This window comes from Sesamum indicum, linkage group LG12, assembly GCF_026168435.1.
Source record: "Sesamum indicum cultivar Baizhima isolate 11 linkage group LG12, ASM2616843v1, whole genome shotgun sequence".
NCBI classification, from domain to species: Eukaryota; Viridiplantae; Streptophyta; class Magnoliopsida; order Lamiales; family Pedaliaceae; genus Sesamum; species Sesamum indicum.
In genome coordinates, this window is record NC_142668.1 from 3,596,338 (window position 1) to 3,613,806 (window position 17,469).

Genomic DNA, 17,469 nt, shown 5'->3' on the forward strand with positions numbered 1-17,469 from the left:
GAATCCAATTCAATATGGAATAAAAGGATAATATTTTAGAGAGAAGCAGAGAGCAAAATTCGTGTCTTAGGAGGTAGGTTATGTTGAATATATGTGTAGTTTTTTATATCACATACAATTGAATTCAAAATTCAATGACTACCAAGTTTGCCTCCAAGGCAACCTATACAACCCATGCATATAACCTCCAATTAGGATGAAATAACCACTCCATCATGTTCATCATGGTGAGGAGTTTCAACTCCTTCTTAACTTCCTTCAACCACCATTAAATGGGCTTGGACTTCAAATATGCACCGGACTTGATTTATTCAAATTAAATCAAGCCCAACCAAATTCTATTGGATAATAATTAGGATTAAAGGAAAAAAGAGTCCCCTAACTTTTGCTATTTCTCGTTTAAGTCCCTTAACTTTTGCGATCTCATTTTAACCCCATAACTTTCAAAAACCACTCAATTTTGGTCCTCCGACAGAATCTGAATAGAATATGAACGGAGCTGACTAAATTCTAGACCATTTTACCCTCGAACTACTTTCAAGTGCAAATTTTGGTCCATTTTCACTATTCTTGCATTTCTATCCATATTTTCATCCATGCTCGCCTAGAATGGTATCAGAGCCTAGGTTTATTGAAAAAATATAGGATTATATTATATTTTGATATTATTTATCCACTCATGGAAGAGACTCTTTGAGAAAAAATGGAATCGAACGAAAGTTCGAGTTACTTTGAAAACAGGGAATATTTCCAAATTCTGAAAATACAGAGAAGAGAATTTCTTATGGAAAATCTTGACAAGTGTTACAACGGTCCTAAGAGGATTGATCCAAGACTTCTCACGCCAGAGAAGAAAAAGAATGGCTGAGAAATTTTGAAGTTCGACAAGTGCTACCAGGGAATGCAGTGATGCGTCTACACTCCATTGAAGTCCATGGTAGAATCCCAACCAAGAGAAGCGGATTGGGTAAATTCCTACATAATTTTTTAGTTCTAAAAATTATGACTGATTGAAAAGAACTTGAGCCAGATACATCAAAAATCTCTCAAGATCTGAGGGAGATACAAAAGACCAAGACTATGGACATAGGTTAATCCATATACCTATGAAAATAGAATCTTTGAGCCAAAAGGTGGATGAGGTCCTTAAGATGCTTCCCGATCTACACAATGGCCTTACAGATCTGAAAGCAGAAATTATAGACCTGATGAGAAACCAAAGGAAGAGCCCTAAGACATCTAGATCCAGACAGGAGCGAATCAGGGACGCCCTTGGAACAGTACCTCTCTACACCAGAAGGGGAAGGCCACGGAGATTCCGAAGTCGAAGTCTAGAGAAGATCTGATTATTGCATCTATCAGATCTATAAAATAATGGAGGTAACGAGAGCAGATCTATCAGATCTACAAGAAATGGCAGAATTCTTTTCTCAACTCGGGATCGTGGATTTAGTCAATATCCAAACCAATGAGATCACTCCAGCACTACCACCGCCGGAGGGAAGTACATGTTCTAATAATCCTCTACAGGATCAACCGATGAGAGAAAGTGCGGATTTACACACTAAGGCCACTCCAACATTTGTGGGGACCAGGCTAAAGGAAAATCCAGGAAGAAATTCAAAAAGAATACCGGAGAATACACTTTGGGTGAGGACCATGCTCCAGCCCTTACATCCATATGGCGCTATACTGAACTTGGATATTATCGACTTTTGAAATATCGAGAAATTGATAGATTAATGAGTTGCAGCAATCAAGATAGCTGCAACTACCCTAGAGCTTGATAAGGAAAACTTAATAAAGCTTGTGGACTTGAGCTTGGAGGGATCAGTGAATATTGGATGGGATAATACCCCAAAAGATACAAAAGCCAACATCCTTGCTGGAGATTCGAAAGGCGCGATAGCAGACTGGTTAGGAAGGCTTATCGAGATACACTTCATTGGAGATGGATACTTCGAAGGAAGTAGAGCAGAAAAGGCTAGAGAATATGCACAAGCTCTCTTCAGCCTTGAACTTAGGAGTATTTTGCACAGTAGATGAATACATCTATTGGTTTTGCAAGTATTTCTTCCAGATTGGAGTAGCAATGGAAGTAGCAGCTCCAATATTCTTTGCAATGATATGCAGTCCATGGAGGAAAATATTGATCCAGTCATACAAAGTACCTGAAAGACAGCTAGATTCAGTGGAGCAAATAATGTCTTTCCTCAAAGACAAACTAAAGGAGTGGTGCTATCAAGCATCCATCCAGAAAAATATGAAAAGACTAAGAGGTAAAATCAAACAAATCCCTCTCTGTTGTGATAACAATGATTTTCCAACTATTATAGGAGAATCAAGCGAGCCGAGGAAAAGGAGGAAGCAAAATAATGACTCCTATCGCAGGATAAAATCATGATTCCAAGGGGTGTACCATTGGAGTTCCCAGGCATTTGATGTAGTTAATAAAATAAGTAATAGAAGCTAAACCGAGGCTAATGATGGAATGAGAAAACGACAAGTGAAAGAAATGTAAATCAAGAATTACCCTTTCGTTTGATATACTTCGAACCTCCTTTTGTTTATTCGTTCATGCGAGACTCCAACGTAGAAATCCTATGAAGACACGTCCACACCATACCGGAATATGGGATCCCTTAATTTCCTTTGCTAGAGGAAAACATGGGAGAAAAAAAAAACCAAGTGAGTAGAGAGGAGGGGTAACTGAATTTTGGAGTGTTCTAGGGTAGGTATTAATTTTTTTATATTGTGTAATTTTTTTCATTAGTTATTCCAAATAACTAATATGCATATATATACCTTAAGAAGATTGATGCGTATAAAAAATAGTTGTATGCTCTATTGGAAGGATGACATTAATATGAAATACTGCAAGTTTTGTAGAGATATTATGTATAAGTCGACCAAGGAGCGAAACCCCCGCAGCAAGAAGTCCGCTTATCCTGTTCTTGGTACCTGCTGCTTACTCCGAAACTGTAGAGATTGTATGGGACGTTACAAACTATTTATAACGACTTGATAGGAAGCCGTTACAATTTGTGACGGTCTTTGTACAGGCCTATGAAGGCCTTACAAATCTAGTCACATTAAAAAAAAAAAAAAACATAAATTTGGAACTGTTTTTGTAACAGCTTAATAGAATTTGATTTAATTGTTATTGTAACGGCCTATATAATACATTTAGCCATGGTTGTGCTTGATATTTGGATCGAATTTTATTATGGCTTTGAAGCATGATTATATGTTTAGAAAATATGTATTAATTTTATTTTTATATTACGAATATCTATGCATTTTTTGAAAATTTGATTCTCTGTAAATGCATGGTTTTATTTTAATTTTTCATTGCAGAAATTCAAAAAAAAGATTGAAAACACAGTACGACCATTGATGCCCTATCGGTCGGTCACTGGCCAATAGGGCCTGCGGGCAAGCCAAGCCCTCACGCGCGCAGCTAGCAGCAGCCGGCTATCTGCTATTTTAGCGGCTGGGTCGTTTTGTGTCGTTTTTCCCTAAAGATTGGATTTTTCCGATTTCTGTATTTTGGTTCCTATGAAATTATTAATTTTGGTTAATTTTAATTTTAGTTAAATTGGATTTTCTAAAATTAAAATGTGCCTTAAATTAATTTGAAAATGGTTTCCAAACAAACAAAAAAATTGTAAATTGGATGTATGGTTGATATCCATTTTTTTAATTGCATTATTAGTAAGTTATTTTCTGCATTTAATTATGTTTTTGGTATTATATTGGATAGCTATTGTTAAATACATGGATTCTATTTATTTGTATAACATGTATATATTTGATATAAATTTGTAAGTATTGTTTACCGGATAAACAATAGAGATGATCACAAAACCCATTGGCCGAATGCATGGCTTAATTTTTATGTTGGGTGAGGCCTGCTTGCGAATGAAGGAAGATCATTTGAGCCTATAGTTTCTACTGGTAGTGTTCTAGTAGTACGTAGGTCGACTAGGGAATCACGACAGCCTGATAGGTATGGATTCTTGGGACTGACTGGTCAACTGAAAAATGATCCAAAAATATATGGAGAAGCGATGTTAGACATCAATTCGGATAAGAAGCTTGAGGCCATGAGATCGGAAACGTACTCGAAGGGTTCGAATAAAGTTTGTGCCCTCGTAGACCCACTTGAAGGTGTTAAACCTGTTGGATGCAAATGGGTCTACAAACGTAAGCTTGGAGCTGATGGGGTCTTGATTTTCCATTTTACGTTTGTTTTGAGCAGTCATGACGATATCATGCTGTTAGAGAATATAAAGACCATTATGAAGTTTGCCTAAAATAGAAGATACTAAAAACACACACAAACCCAAGAAAAAGAAGAATAAGTAAAGTGCAATAGAGAAAGAAAGATTACCTAGAAGCCGTACTCGTTGTCGTACTCATCACCGTCCTCATTGGCCACTTGTCGTCCTTGTTACCGTGAATTTGGGGCTAGGGTTCTAGTTTCGTAATATTATTGTTAAAAGATACATCTACAATTCATATAATCAATTCAGAATCATTATGTCACTCTGATTTCATGATTTAGAGCAAGGTAATTAAGTTGTCATTTTTAAGTAGTTTGTAATCTTGAAAACTATTAGGGATTTTCATCACTAGATTTTGTGATATTCCAATCTAGTTTGTAGGGTTTCGCAAATATTTTTCATGCATTATTTCTTCTATAAATATGCATTATTATATGATGGGAAGAGGCAGCTTTATTCACATACAAATTTAAGAATTGCCGAGTTTAGTGATGGCTTCTTGGCATTCAGCTTACCATCTGATAATACGAGCTTTTCCTATTTTCAATTCTAATTTATTTTTTAAGAAAGCCTTGACATTAGGATTATCAACTTTTAAAATAAATTCTTTAGCAAGTAAAAATAAAGGCCATTTCTTAAAAGCCTTCCAAACAGCAAAAAATTCTTTCTCGTTAATATGCCAAACAAAGAGAGTACGAATTGTTGAAACGTTTTGAGGGGAGATTTAACAATGAAACGTTGGAAGTGAAAGCCATTCGTGTTGATATGATGATTAGTATATTAATACACTATTTGGGAAAAGGAACTTTTGCAGCAGCCTTAGCAAGAGATCTATTGGAAGATGTGGAACAATTAATGAGGGTTCCGCAGAAATACATTGACGAGGAAGAAATGAATGTGATCAAGGATGGAGAATGGTCTAGGAATCAAGATCGAGCGTGGAAGGGATCGTTAGAGGGACAAGAGGCAAGGATCTGAGAAAGATTGAGACAATATAATGATACCTACCAACCAAGATTTCAGCAATACACTCCACTAAGCACTACTAGATGAGAGCAATGATGATGGTGGAGAAAGCAAAGATCTAGAAGTGGCCAAGGAAAACCAGGGATACTCCTACTAAAAAATACTCCAACAAATATTGCAAATTTTACGAGGATAAAGGGCATGACATGGAATATTGTTATCAATTGGAAAAGAAGATAGAAAGGCTTGTGCAACAAAGAACTTTAAAGAGTATATATGGGGAGACGGAAGGATGACAAGGTAGGAAACCAGGACACAAGGAAGGAAAGGTCAAGGAATAGGACGTAAACCAGGGAAAAAGATTCAAAACAACATAATAAAGAAAGGAAGAGCAAACTAATGAAAACGCACCTAGGAAGGGGGTCATACACATAATATTGGGTGGACCTATAGGTGGGGGCTCTAGTAGAGCTCGAAAGAAGTATGTAAGAAATTTAAGAATTGAAAGAAGGGAGCAAATGCTGAACATTGAACATGAAGATATTATCATGTTTGGTGCCAAGGACCTGTGCCCAGGATCGGGGTGCAAAACAATCCTATTGTAATAAAGATGGACATCGCAAATTAACTAGTTCATAAGATCTTGATCGACAATAGAAGTTTAGTAGATATTCTATTCATGGACATGCTCAGAAGGATGCATATGGGTGAAATATAATTACAACCTGTCAAAACTCCTTTGGTGGGTTTTGAAGGAAGTGAGGTGAGTCCTATAGAAACATTTAATCTACCTGAATCCAACTTGGATGAGTGTTTCTATCTTTTGTCTTACCTTATACCTGCAAAAAGATTTAGATTTAGGGAATTGGGGGCCTTCCTCTAAGCCTTTAGGCCACTGCAAGGCTAGAAATTGATCAATTGCCATAAGCATCCTGGTAGGGCTAGTTATCAGAGGTGTATAGTGTGTATTTTTTAGATTAAGGGGTTAAAATGCCCTCGTGTCTCTCCTCTAGTTCTACTAGTGGAGGGTAGTTCGTTCTCTTTTCTCTTATCACGATCATTTTTTTTTTACCAGCCCCAAGCATCCTCTAGGTTCATATATTTTTCTGGCCCAGGTAGAACATCCAAAAAATTGATGGGTGGTTTCTTGGCTAAGTACCCGGTTAGGGGCCCTCAACGAAATCCCTAAATAGATGCACTGACAAAAACCTACTGGTGGGCTGTAGGGACCTTTAGGATGGTAATGTTAAAATGCTAGAAGTAAGCCCTTAAAGTTTTCTTCTTTTCCTTCTTGATCCCGAAAAGCTTGGCTTTTGGTACTTCTTGCTGCTAAAAATTTTTGTTGAAAGGAGCTAAATTTTAGTGGATTAGTTGACAAGGTTGTTAACTAATTGAACTGACTCGTGGGAATCGTCATATTAAATTCTTGGAGGCTTGGTCGGTATGACTTGAATTTCCAGCTCCGGTAGTACAGGATTAATCATTGGACTTGAGGAATCATGACAATCGCATGCATAGATGGCTATATCTTAAATCTGGCGAGAGAAGACTGTGTCTTCGATGTGGTCATAATAATTTATATAATCACAAAATTAATTTAGACCAATTTTCCAAATATTAATATTTTTACATAGGAATAAAAAAAATTAAAATTAATTTTGTTGTGGGAAAAGCAAAATATACAGCACCTCACCTCAGCTAATTTTACATAACAAGAGGGGGTTTTATGCAATTATAAAATCAAAAAAGAACTACAGCAACGCCTTACAGATACATTCAAAAAGACTGCTTCATGTTGGTCAAACTGAATCCCATTGGTTGGTTTCATTTTAAATGAAGAAGAATTGGAGAGATGGTAAGCACCTGATAATTTCTGTCTCATTTCAATTTTTTTGCTGACTGAGGGAATGGCTATTTTTGTTGCTATGTTATGATCACGATTCTTGAAAAACGTTGTTGAAAATAGGAAATAAGTTATAGTGAGGTGTCTATAAATAAGCTGAGCAACATCCATGGGAATATAATCACAATGGTGAATGAGACGTTCGATTAGTAGATAATAAATTGATAGGGATGGAATTTACTTATGAAGATTTGACAAAGCTAGAAACTCTGTTGTTTTACGACGTATTTTATGTGCGCAAGTACTACCCGAAAAGAAAAATTGACTATTGGCTATAATTTTCTAAAAATTGTGGTAAATAATTTTTATTGAGTACGGTTAAATAAAATGGCTGCAAAAACATCAATTTCTATCAAGAAAAAGTTATTTGCAATGGCTAAGAACCATGGTAAAATTAATTCTAAATTAATTCCACCAATTGCATAGTGATTTGTGTGTGACTCTGTAGATTCACCCTCAGCTAGACTTGGACTTGTGTCCAATATAAATGATTAATTAAATTAAATTTAATTAATTTATTTCCAATTAACCTTTTCACTGAAGTTCTTGTCACCATTGGTGACCGTCTAGCAACTGTCCATGGCACTAGAGACTAGATGAATGTTGGCCTGAATATTTAGGCTCCTGAGTACCATACGGGTACGGTCCTTCTATCATCCGTCTCCCAATCTAAGCCTAGGACATGAAATTGAGCGTCGGTTCTCATCCTAGACTAGATACTATACTCAATAACTTGAGATGCATTTGCTTTATTGATCGATGTAGGAAATCAATTCCCTACTCAACCGATCACTGTGGCCACAGACTCTAAGAGCACAAACCATCTCATACCGCATAGGAGACTCGACTATCATATACTAAGAAGTTACGGATTCTATCTTGGAACCTACCGTCCTCACTACATATTTTGATTGCACTGAACAAGACTTGTAATGAACACATCCAAGATATAGTCATCTTTCGTCAAATCCAAGATACAATTATCACATGCATGCAACTACCATGGTTCCTTAAGTCCAAGGACTAATCCCGTACTACCAGAGCCAGGAAGATCTAGTCATACCGACTAAGCCTCCAAGGCTTCCATATGACTACTTCCTGGGAGTCAGTTCACTCGGCTTGACAACCTTGTCAACCTTCAACTAACATTGCATAAACGTCAAACATCTGTCGTCGATGAAATACGACACTGATCCAATGAATGCAATTTTAGTGCAGGTCTCAATAGGACTCTTGATGCCCAGTCTCTAGGTCCTCGACTTAGAATGTTTCAAACCTAACCTTCAGAAGTTGGTTTCATGGCCACCATCCAATGCGCAACCCAACTACTTAGGCTGTACAATTTGATTTGTGGGTTTTTCTGTGATGTTAAGCCTATAAACATAATCAATGAGCACAACAAATACAATTGTCGGATAAAGAATACTGACTTTATTCATAAACAATGTTACAATTACACCGAAATTGTCAGAACAAATTAAATAAAGGCGAATCTTAAATAGCATAGACATCTCATGTCTGTCGCGGTGAAACACGATACTCATCCAATGAATTTAATACTTAGTGCAAGTCTTTATAGGACTCTCGATGCCCAATCTCGAGTCCTCAATGAATGTTCAGACCAACCCTCATAAGTTGGGTTTGTAGCTGCCATCCAATGCGCAATGGCTCACTACTGTAACCTGGTGGGAGTGTTAACGATTGTTCAACTGCATGACTCAACTCTACCGCCCAATTGTGGATGTACTCTCCGGTCAGTCTTAGGCGTGCAATCTTCCTTTTCACTCGATTTTTTATGAAGACTTTCTTGTTCTATGGTACGGATAGTCCTAGGGGAGAAATTGTTAGTGGCAGTTAAAGTAGCATGCCTTTCTACCGTGCTACAAATAGAGTGCTCGTGTATCACCATACAAACTGAAAAACCCACATGCTTTCCAAAAGCAAATTAAACATGTTGTTCATGCTCAACACATAATAGCATGTTAGTCCTAAAGCCACAATACCGAACCAGACTCTGATACCACTGAAAGAATTGGTATAGCCAGGGAACGTGACGGAAGCGTGAAATGAAAAAATTAAAACGGTTCAAAAGTGTGCTCCATTTGAAATTCTAGGGCGTTCGGTGTTTGTCAAAAGCATAATAACAAATATATAAGCATGCTAGACATCTGGCTAGATAATGAAACAAAAGGCACAGAAATGTAACATGAAACTTTACCTTTTGTTTATTTGGATGGGCAGCAATGTGTGTTATTTCCCTTTTTGTTCCTCTTTCGTTCACTTTAGGATCCAAATTAGAACCCCTTTAATTTTTCTACACCACACTATGGAAGAGATATAGTTCTTTTTCTATTGCTGGATAGAATAAAGAATAAGAAGAAAAACAACTCCAAACAAATACTATTGTCTAGTGCTTTTCGCATTGTTTTATGTTCTAACTTGAATCAAATTCAATATAGAGTAAAAAGAAAAATATTTTGAGAGAGAATTTTAGAAAAATTTTGTGGCTCATGTGTTATGGTTATTTTGGATATGTGTGTAGTTTTTTTATATTACATACAATTGAATTTAAAATTCAATAACTATCAAGTTTGCATCCAAGGCAACCTCAACATACACATGCATATAACCTTCAACCATGATGAAATAACTAATCCATTATCTTCATCGTAGTGAGGAGTTTCAAGTCCTTAACTTGCTCCAACCTCCCCCAAATGGGCTTAGACTTCTAGTATAGACCGGACTTAATTTAATCAAATTACATCAAGCCCAACAAAAATTCATTGGACAATAATTAATTATATTAATTGTATCCCAACTAACTCCAAAGTCTCATTTAATCCAATTAAATAAATTTAAGTCCAGACACTAATTAGTTGGTTCAATTAATTAATTAAGCGAAACCTCAATTAATTTAAAGGTGTTAAGTCCAAAATTAATTAATCCAATTTTGTAATTCTTGAGGCATCCATCAACTGAATTATTAAATAAATGATCCAATCATTTATATATTCTCCTTGAATTAAAATTATATCAACATAAAAAATACAAAAATATTTTTTTTCCTTTGAAAACAGGAGGAATCGGACTGAGTCAAAAAATAAAGTTTAAGGATGTTAAAGTCAAAAAATAAACTTGAAAGACTAAAGTGATCTTAAGCAAAAAGTTAAGGAACCAAATGACGCTTTTACCTAGTTCGTAATTAGTACTAAATGAATTTCATAACGATTATTTTCTATTAATCAATCAAATAAATTTTCGGTAAAATTATGCAAATAAAGGAAGATACTAATATAATCATGATTATACAAGTACTTTTTTTAATTTTCTCCTAAACTATGTAAATATGAGATTAATTCTGAATAAAGTATATGATTTTATTTGGCTTATAATGTGTGCCCACTTAATAAAATCGAACCAATATTTCAATAAAACATTCTGTATGGCACCAAATTAATCAATTCGATTTCGGTGGTTACCCAATTTTTGTTTTGGTACTTTAGTTTGGTATTTCAATAAAAAGAATATGTTTAAAAACAAAAATAGATATTTAAGTACTTCAAATAATAATTATATTATTTATTTACTTATGTTATTTTTGAAAAGTAAAATAAGAAACACATATGAAAATGGGTAAATTACGTTTTTTCATTTGAACTATACTTATTTTTACTCTTTACAATTGAAACTTTTTTTTTTGTATCAACTTACCATCGTAATTTGCAAACTTTGCACTTTACCATATACAATCACTTTTTTTAATTGATTCTTTTGCCAAAAAAACGTCATTTGGCTTGGAGGCTCTGCTAGACGCTAATATGGTAGCAAAAAGAAGCATTTGCTGCTGGAGGTGTAAACGAGTCGAGTTCGACCTTTTCTTGGCAAGAATGACAAAAAGAGCAGTAAAAGAAAATCTTGGAAAATTAGACAGTAATTTATGCTTTAGAAAAGGATGAGTAGTCTTGCTACAGGGGTTTCGTTCTCTTGTCAACTTATACGTAATATCTCTAGAAAACTTGCAGTGTTCCATATTAATGTCATCCTTCCAATAGAGCATCAATGATTTTTTACGCATCAATCATCTCAACAGATAAACCCAAATCCTTATCAACTCCTTCTTACTCTAGTAATCGGTGGGTAGGTTATGATAGCAGAGCCAAATATTACTATCCTATTGGGACACCTGATGATAACATCTCTCAGAAAAATGATTCTCGGCTTTGATGTTCACCAATCCAACAACCGTAGCTAATTTAGATTGGGTACAATCGCTCCACAATGGCTGGTCGGCAGTGTACACTATATTAAAAAATAGCAATCTGCAAACCCAGACTCATAATCATAGGGCTCCCGCTAAACCACGAGCTAGAATCGGTGTCAGTAAAACAGGACCTCGTACTCTCATCATCCACACCCTCAGGGTAAGATGAAAGAAAAGCAGCCCAGCCACATCTCAAACCATCATCTGTATCCAATCCATCTGATGGTCATCACCCCAGTGCGTAATACCTTGCTAAGCAGTTTGGGTTTGCTCCTCTTGCACCGAGGGCTTGTCATGGCATCAAAGTACTCCTAAACAATTAATATATTTTAATTATTAATATCAAATATATATAATTAATTAATAACTAGTATTATAGTAAACTAACCACTATATGGATCCTACCCCGCTTCAGGCCATCTTGTTCAGTCTCCAGGCACTGACGCTTACTTGCGGTCGCATGTTCATTAACTTCCCTCAAAGTAAGCCATGCCTTTCTTGGGTCTATAATGCCCCCAACATATATATGGGGGCGCATCTTATCATCACATACACTGTGATCACATGCATAGCCCCACCAGACCAAAAAAAGATGAAAATGGCTTCTTACTCGCCACATCCTCCGGTTTACCTTAAGCAATTATCCAACATTCCTGGCCCATCAAGAAGAACTTTACCTCTTCACTCCAATTTACATAATTTTCGCGAGTGGACGACATATAAATTGACAAGCCAGACATTATTTCCTAATGTAGAATTAGAAGTATTAATGGATAAGGTGAGACCCTACTCAGACTCATGCTCAAACCCAATAAATATTATTATACATACGTCCAATTCCAAACCTATTAAAAAATATGAATTATATTTGGATTAGGTCTGTACCCATTAATAAATTTGTGTGAAAGAGGAGAAAAGAATTTGTACATATGAGATGAATTAAAATTAAATCTAAAATGGATTTCTTGAACTTCTGTTATGAGTAGCTGATTCTTTTGCTTTATCTTAAATTAAAAGTGAGAATCAAGAAAGTGTTAACGATGGGAGAAAGAATCTAAAACTTTCAGTTTACAAGAAAAGATTAGAGGAGAAAAGAATTTGTACCATGCGTAGAAATTGTGTCAAGTAGGGATAAAAGTTGGTATGCGCATATATAAAATGTACGCAGTTGGTGAATTAAAGAGATCAATAACATCCATCCACTTTGCAATTAACCACTACTGGTCCAACACATTTCTCCTAAAAATCACCTAAATTATGGTTGATTAAAAAATGGTTGATTTTGTTGCAACAATAACTCTTGAAAAAAAGTAAAATGGTTGATTTTGTTGCAACAATAACTCTTGAAAAACTTCGGAACCTATTGATTGAGGAAGCAAAGTTTCTATCAAGTGTGGGCGATGAGGTTGAGGAAGTCCGTAGGCAGCTCAACATCATGCACTGTTTCTTGAAGGATGCTGATAGGTGGCACGATCGGTACAATTCACAGACAGTCCAGAATTAGGTCGCTGAACTTCGCGATTTGTCCATTCAAGCTGAGAATGTGGTAGAAAGATATGTCATTGAAGTGGTGTCCAGAAGAGAAGGGAAAGGCCTTAAAAAGGTTCTCAAAAGATTCAGTTATATATGGAACAAGTGGTCGAGAATGCACCAAATCAGAGAAGACATTAAAGATATCAAGTCTCGTATGTCCGACCTCACCAAATAGTCGGAGTTCATGAGTGTAGGAGACAACTCATCATGATTGGTAGATGATACCGATTGGTCAAGAAGAACGTATGGGCATGAGGTTGAAAAGTATTTTGTAGGAATGAAGGAGGATATTAAACAATTAGAATCACTTCTAACAACTGATGACAAATCAAATGGAGTGATTTCCATATGTGGCATGGGACGCTTGGGAAAGACCACTCTTGCTACCAAAATTTACAATGGGGAGGCCGTGCAGCCTCAGTGCTTCAAATATCGTGCTTGGGTTTCTGCAAGCCAACAATTTCAACCCAAAACTATTTTCCAACGACTATTAAAGCAACTTGTTCTGAATGAAAGTGCGGAGCAAGACGAAGATACATTGGTCAGAAAGTTGTACCAAGTACAAAAGGACAGAAAATGTCTCCTAGTTTTGGATGACGTTTGGGATGTTGATCACTGGAATTCCTTAAGGCATGCTTTTCCCATTGGAGAGGAAGATAGCAAAGTTTTTCTCACAACCAGAAATCAAAACATTGCTTCCACAGGATACGTCCACAATTTGAAGTGTTTGGATGAAGATGAAGGATGGGAGCTCCTTCAAAAGATAGCACTCCCAAACAACTATTCACAAGGTTAGTTTGTAAAATTTCTTGTTTTATTTTATTGATTTTGAATCTTCTTTCTCTAGTTAGTTACAAAAGAAAAAAGAGTAATTATACTAAAAATATCATTAATAGTATATATTAAGCGAAAAAGATTATTTTGTTACGTCTAAGATTTTTATAGTTTCCATGACGACAAGATTGTTTGAATTTTTGCTTATGAAAAGATTGTTTGAATTTTCTTTTGTAATAAGTTGATTCATATGTATAAAATGCTATTGAATAGCAATTTAAAATTTATTACTTCATACAAAATTTATTTCCAACATAAAAGAAATAAAACATTTAGAAACTCATTGAATTTGTTTCATACAAAGAAATGGATTTAGTAATATAAAGTTATGCTTTCAGATTTTATTTCTATTTTTTATTTTTTGTAAGTATAGGGAAAAATTCTCTTGTTTTGATTTATTTTAATTACTATACAAATTTATGAGAAATTCAAATTTTATAATATTTTGAATTAACTGACATTCATTGATGTGTACGCAGGGCTACCTACTACTGAAATAAAGTTGTTGGAAGAATATGGAAGGGAAATAGTAAAAAAATGTGGTTATTTACCATTACCCATTTCAGTTATTGGGGAAATTCTTCGTCGTGAAAAGGCATCAATAGAATGGAAAAATGTATGTAGAAATCTTGATTTGTACCTTCAACATGGGAAAGGTTGGAGAATGACAAAAGAGTAGAACAAATACTAGATTTGAATTACAATGTGCTTCCTTACAATCTGAAACCATGCTTTTTGTATTTGGCATGTTCTAAAGAGGATCAAGAAATAGATTCAGAAAAACTATATTTACTATGGATGGATGAAGGAATGATTTTCAGAATATAAGGGAAGGGGAGAAAGTTTGAGAGATGCGGCAGAACGGTATTTATTCGACCTAGCAAATAGGTGTATGGTTCAAGTGAAAATAGATGAGTTGCCGCTGTATAATAGGTTTAAGTCATGCCGGCTTCATGATATGATACGAGATCTGTGTTTGTCAAAAGTAAAAAAAGAAGGATTTTTGGAGGTTATAGATAGAAAGATGGGAGGAGAAGAGTATTCAATTTGCAAAACAAATAGATTGGCTATCAATATGGAGGGAGTGGATAACGATCTTAGTTACAGGATTTAGGAAAATAAGAGCGTAAGATCTTTTCTATTCCTCCGAACGGACTGGCGAGAAATAGTAGTGTTGGAAGGTTATAAATTTGAGAATTGAAAATTGCCCAAAGAAATAAAAAAATTGAAGTTGTTGAAGCTATTGAGTATCGAAAATAGCTTTGTGGAATAATTGCCACCATCTAGAAGCAAGTTGCCTTGTTTGCAGACATTGAATGTGAAAAATACAATGAGATTACCTAATTGCATATACAACATGAGGCGCTTGAGGCATCTATTTTTGAAAGATGGTGATGAGAGCGTTGGAGGTGAAAAATTGAAATTGAAAGGGTTGAATGAGTTGGAGATGATAATTGGGTTCAACAGTTTGGTTGATGATATTACTCATCTTCTTAAATTGTCGAAGCTCCAAGTATTGGAAGGAAGAATTTGTGGTGAAGAAAGTGTGTCAATGATTGTTGATCACATCTTAAATCATCAAGTACAACTTCCCAGCATAAAACTTAGGATTGGCATGGATTTCAATACGAATTGGGAAGATCGCACAACTCTTCTCAGGTGGTTTGTGATGTGTCACTGACTATATCAATTAGAGATTAACGATTGACAAATGAGCAAATTACCCACCTATGAACTTCAACTATCAAAATGTGATAGAATTGCAGCTTGTGGGTACAAGGATTGAGGAAGACCCAATTGAAATACTCGAGAAGCTTCGCATGTTAAGAGTTCTTGGCTTGTGGCGCAATCCAGTATCTTTAGGTAACTTATGTACTCCAAACATTTTACACTCATTTATTAAGAAAGAATGCTCAATTTCCTGACTCGTTATGATTTTTTGACCATACTGTTCTTGTGGGCCATCTTTGAATAGCCTTTTAAGGCATATGTGTTCCTTTCACCGTATCTCTCTATCTTTTATCTGCATCTCTTGTATAGAGTGTTTGGTTATATGGGTGATCTAATCATTAGTTTGGTTTATTATTCTGTATGGTGCTTAGGAAGTACCTGGACCTCCTTCACCTTGGTTTTCTATTGGTGAATTGAATTTTCTGTTACGAATTGTATTTCATCTCCTATATTCAACCGCCTACATGGAGATGGTATCATGTATTTTATTTAAAAAAAAATTATACATGTGATATGTATGTGTTGAATGGAGTGTGAGATGAAATGCAATTTGCAACATAAGGTTTGATCCCTCCTATTAATGGTAGTATCATCACTAGAAGGGAATACGTCTAAAATCACAAGAAATACATTAGGGATATTGGGGTCGCCCCCAATGAAATCACTCGTAAGGTCAAGTTAGTTAAGGTCTTAAGGTCATAAGGATCATATAAAATATATGCAGTTAAGTAATCAAATCATTCCTGAGTACATTTAATTGTCCCTATTTATAGCTTTCACCAAACGTACTGATCCGCCTCGATCACGTTTGACCTTGATCAATGATCTCGACCACCCACGTCACCGATTTAGACCTGTTATCTGGAAAGAAAACACAAAGCTAGTCGGGATCGCCCCGACGACGATGCTCCGATGCCTAAGTCAGATGCTGAGATCGAAAGTAAAATTTGGCGATCTAAAATATAAGTGTAGATGAACAGTGTACCTTCTCTCAGTGTGGACTTGGGGTATTTATAGGCGATTGAAGATGGGACCCTCCTGTTGGACAGGTGTCGGCTTCAGGCTCATCCATGCAATGACTCAGCTATTTTCCCGGTGGACACCTGTCCGACGGATAATATGGGTCGGATTTAGGTTCATGGGGCCCGATTTGAGACGTCATCAAGCCACAATGAGCCCCGTGCGATCCTGCGATCTGACTCTGCAATCTTGTTCATGTCTTTTTCTCGCATCGATCTGCGATCTTGTACGCGACCAACCGGCAAAGTTTTGTTCTAATCAGCATCTCCTCGTGACACCCTCATCACAATTCCCCCACTTCTTCCAAATGTAATTTATTGCATTGGGAAGAAGTATATCTCTTCCAATTTAGGTCGAAAGAAATCCCTGCAGGGTCGCGTGTTTGATGCAATTTGATAGCCGAGGGTTGAAGCTTTGCATATGTATCGTCATCCAAGATCAGTAACCGAAAGGTCTTGCTACCATAAGTCCAAACATTGCATTAATGAATCGCCACGCGTCATCCATGCAACCGACGGCTCGATCACCGAAGCACCACTTGTCATCCATCCGCTCGCTTCAGCAGGGCGCGTCTTTCCACACAGTGGCCTATATATACCCTTCCCTTTCAAAATCCGCCTGCTCCATCACTTCGCCCTCGACATCGGCAGTGAGGAGGTACAACTTCATGACCTTCCTCCTCATCCAGGTCGAGGTGCTTCCCCCAGCATCGAGATGGTCGGCTCGCAGGAGGGCGAAGCTGCTGGTCTTAGCCGCCATCGGAAACGTAAGCACAGGTCGCCTTCTAAGTCAAAGCATGGGAGGCCACTCTTTCACAGGCGATCCGAAGAGGAGGCCACCGCTGCTCGAGCTGCCGAAGATGAAAATTTGAAGTGTTTGAAGGAGGTCGAGGAGTGGGAGTCGTCTGCCCTGGCCACTCATCGCACAGAATCTCA